The sequence below is a fragment of the Adiantum capillus-veneris genome, chromosome 15 (assembly GCF_014529385.1).
Source record: "Adiantum capillus-veneris isolate H3 chromosome 15, ASM1452938v2, whole genome shotgun sequence".
NCBI lineage: Eukaryota > Viridiplantae > Streptophyta > Polypodiopsida > Polypodiales > Pteridaceae > Adiantum > Adiantum capillus-veneris.
In genome coordinates, this window is record NC_140945.1 from 122,882,297 (window position 1) to 122,886,803 (window position 4,507).

Sequence of the window (4,507 nt, forward strand, 5' to 3'; positions counted from 1 at the left end):
TCTAGCACTTGGTTAACGCGTTCAGTTTAACCATCCGTTTCTCGATGATCTGTTGTACTGAGGTTGAGTTGTATACCCAATCATTTAAACACAACCCTCCAAAAATGATTGTTAAATTTGAGATCATGGTCACTCACAATGCTACTTGGCAATCCATACAACTTGTGTAGATTTTCCAAAAATAATTTAGCTAATTTTGGAGTCTTTATTGTTGACTTAGTTGGAATAAACTTGCATAGTTTAGTCAACCGGACTACGACCACCCCGAGTCATGACCATGGATAGTGGTTGGTATACCCACGATGAAATCCATAGAGATACTTTCCCATTTACCATTGGGAATCTCCAAAGGATATAGGAATCCTCCTATCTTCAGGCGCTCTGCTTTGTTAACTTGACATTTATGCAATGCAAGACATAGTCTAGAACAAATCCATGTAAACGTTGCCAGTAAAACTGTCGTCTTACAAGAGTATAAGTCTTTTTAATGCCTGGGTGTCCTGCACTTGGACTGTCGTGACATTCGTAAAGAATTTGGTGCCAATTTTTTGTGTCCGTTGGTACACAAACTTTTCCCTTGTGCAGTAGGTACCCATTATCGATGGAAAATTCTTCCATCTCTGTAGCTCATCACTCGACGGAGGAGAACTGTGTGTGGAGGTTAACGAAACACTATTAGCATTGGAGTGAGAAAGATCCCTCATTTGCACATGGCTCCACACTTTGGAGAATGCATCATCATGCTCATATTTGCCCTTCAAAGAATCCAAAAACTCACTTCAAAGTTCTGTGAACAAAAGAGAATTGATCTCAAGCATACGACTAAGAGCATCAATCACCACATTGTATCGTCTATCATGATACTAGAGCTTTGCATCATACTCCTGAAGAATCTCAACCACCTGGCCTTGTGATCCTTCAAGTTAGTTTGTTGTGTAAACCATTTTATTCTTTTATGGTCAAACACAATCTCAAACTGAGCTCCATACAAAGCCACGATGTCTTTAAGGCAGACACTATTTGTGTAGAGTTCACGTTCATAAGCATAATAATTTTTATGTGCTAAATCAAGCTTCTTGCTTTCAAATGCAATTGGCCTCCCCTCTCATAGAAGGACTGCTCCAATAGCATGGTTACTAGCATCCGTTTCCAAAATGAATGGCTTCAAAGGATCCACAATAGCTAGAATAGGAGCTGTAGCTAATGCATCCTTGAGCGTATCAAAACCTTGATGTTGAGTCGCACCCCATCAAAAGTGTTTTCCTTTGCCTTTCAAATTTCCCATCATTGGCACAACAATATGAGCATAGTTTTTAACGAACCGTCGATAAAAACCTGCAAATCCCAAGAAAATTTGTAACTCTTCGAGATTTTTGGGAGAAGGCCACCTCCAAATGGCATCCACTTTGGATTGATCCACGTGCAGCCCATTAGATGAGATAACATGCTCTAGATAGAGAATTTTCTCCTTGAGAAAGTCACACTTTGATTCTTTGGCATATAAGTTGTTTGCTCTTAGCCATTCAAACAATTGCCTCAGATGTTGTAAGTGCTCTTCCTCAGAAGCACTATATAAGAGAATGTCATCGAGAAAAATGATAACAAGCCCCCAAGTACGGTCTCAAGACACTATCCAAGAGTGTCATGAAAGTTGCAGGCGCATTGGTTCACCCAAAAAGAAAAACCAGAAACTCGTAATGTCCAAACCTTATTCTGAATGCAGTTTTGGGTATATCAGCAAGTCAAATACGTACTTGGTGATATCCTGACCACAAGTCTATCTTTGTAAAAATTCGAGCATGAGTGAGCTTATCGAATAGATCATCCACGCATGGTAATGGGTACTTGTTCTTAACAGTGATCGCATTTAAACCACGGTAGTTTACGCACATGCACATACTACCATGCATTTTATTCACCAATAGGATAGGAGAAACCCATATTGAAGAAATGGTTGAATAAACCCTCTACTAAGATAGTCAGCAAGCTGACGTTCCACCTCAACAACCTCAGAATGACTCATTCTGTAGGGTGATTTACTAACTGGTTTACTGCCTGCAACCACGTCTATTCCATGTTGCAGAAATCATGACGACGGTAATCTTGATGGTAAATCATTAGGAAAAACATATTGAAATTCCATTAATAAATCTTCTAACTGAATAGCAACCTTTGCTTGTTAAGAAAAGAGAGTAGTAACCATTGTTGGAAAAGGAGAGAGAAGCATGTGGCATTGAGGAATGTTCAAAAAAATCAACATTTGAAAGAAAATAACACAATGAGTAACACAAGAAAACTTCTTCTATTTCATTATCAAAAGTGAGCTTCATAAGCTCTGTTGTACATATCAATGGTAAGGAAGGCACATCCTTCTCTCCTAACAACAACACATGTTTGCCATTAGATTCAAACATCAGACTGTTGTGCTCATAGCTACACTTCAGTGATGGTCCTAGGCTATGCAACCATTCTCTACCAAGGACCACATCTTCCCTCTCCATGTTCATAACTTAGAAATCCAAGGATGTGGAATAACCTTGAATTTCCAACTATATAGCTCTCACTTGAGTATTCCATAGTTTGGTATCATAGCTGTTCATCATTGCTACCTTGTAGTGATGGGAACTCGGAGTTTGGGGCAATTTGAGCCTTTTCACTCATCCGTAGTTAATGAAACTGTGAATAGCACCGTCATCTACCAAGATACACACCTTGTTCCCTTGAAAATATTTGTGTATATGCACTAACTCATGTGGATCTAAGGTCTATTTCCACATGGAAGTTGTGATACAGCATTCATGCACCTTGGGGTGTGTTACCTCCACCTTGGAGAATTGTGAGGAAGACTCAAGAGGCAATAGATGCACCGTGTGCACTGCTTTCTCCTTGCCTTGAGCAGCAGATTTCCCCTTGGGACAATCCTTTTTGCCATGGTCACTTCCCAAGCAATGAAAACATAACTTCTCTTTTTTAGACATCTCAAAATCTTTAGTAGTAGAGAGAGGCCCTTGAGACCCCTTGGGTTTCTTAGCTGCTTTTGAGTTGGCTACTATAAATTTCCTTTTATTGTGCCCACTTTGTGTGCGTGTATTACCATCTGTATTAGCAAGCACGTGAGTACTTTGTGATTTCTTATCATTTGGATCATCATGAGTGTGAGCTTTCACTATGGCCTCCTCAAGTGTTTTAGGGTCCTGGGTGAAAGCATAGAATGGTGTCTAAATACTTGGTGTCCATGGACACCAAGTATGATGCTATGGATGGCACCATAGCTGGGCTTTTAAGTCAATAATTTTTAAAAGAATATAGGTAAGATAACTGACTTCACGACTCCACTACTCGGATTGAAAGACATGGAGCGGTTAGCACGCGTGGAGCTCTCCCTCTCTCTCCCTTTCTCTCTCTCTCTCTCTCTCTCTCTCTCTCTCTCTCTCTCTCTCTCTCTCTCCTACTCTCCTACTCTCCTGTTCAGAATATGGATGATGGAGACTCCCTTCCTCTCGCTTTGGTTCCAGGTCATACCTCCTCACAAGCAGCAATGGAGCTTCTTGAACTCAACAATGCAGCACAAATGGATTTCAGTTCACTATTACAATCAGGAAGTTTTGTACGACTTCATTCATTTCAAACTACTGCAGACTGTTCCAGGATGGTGGACGACGGATTTTATGATGAGGCACATGGAATAGACACCATTCATACGCAGGTGCACTCCAACAGAAAGGCTTGTCTAAATGAGGATGAACTTATTGCAGTGAGGAAGTATGAAGCACAGGCTAAACGTGAGTATAGAAAGCGATGCCATGCAAGAAAGCAAGTACAGCCAAGCCTCAACATTGGAGCAGAAGATTGTCATAGGGAGGACGTCGATGTACACACAAAGGAAGACAAGAATCAACATACTATTTAGAATATTGTTCGGCACATTGTGAGACAATTGCATAGTTATGGGAAAGAAGATAAGAATACAATTCTTCAAGGTGTTTTCAATGATGATAGAAACTTGCCATTCGGTGAAGATTAGTATCTTCGTGCAAATGGCCTTATTTCTGCACTCAAGGTCTCCTTACAGGAATTAAAGATTCCAAAATCAGCTGACGAGATGTTTTTAAAACGAAGCACATTCAACATGTTGGTGAATGGATTACTGCATGATAATGGGAGCCAAGGTAGAGGTGTTACTCTACATAAAGTGGCAAAGATATTAAATGTTCATCCAAGGAATTTATATTCAGCTTTGGGTAGACTTGACAGTGATCCTATGTCAAGTACGTTGAGGTTCGACTTATGAAAAAGGAAGTCTGGAAATGCTGGGTCCTTATCGGAGGAATTGAAGCAGACAATTATTACATTTTGGATAGAGCACAGTAGGGTGTCTTCAAACAAGAAAGATATTTTTTGGAAACGATTGGGCAGAAAACATTATCAAGAGCATCCCATACATTTACTTGATGAATCTCAGGTAAACATGTCTCATTCTTACAATGAATAACTCTCAAGTGAAACA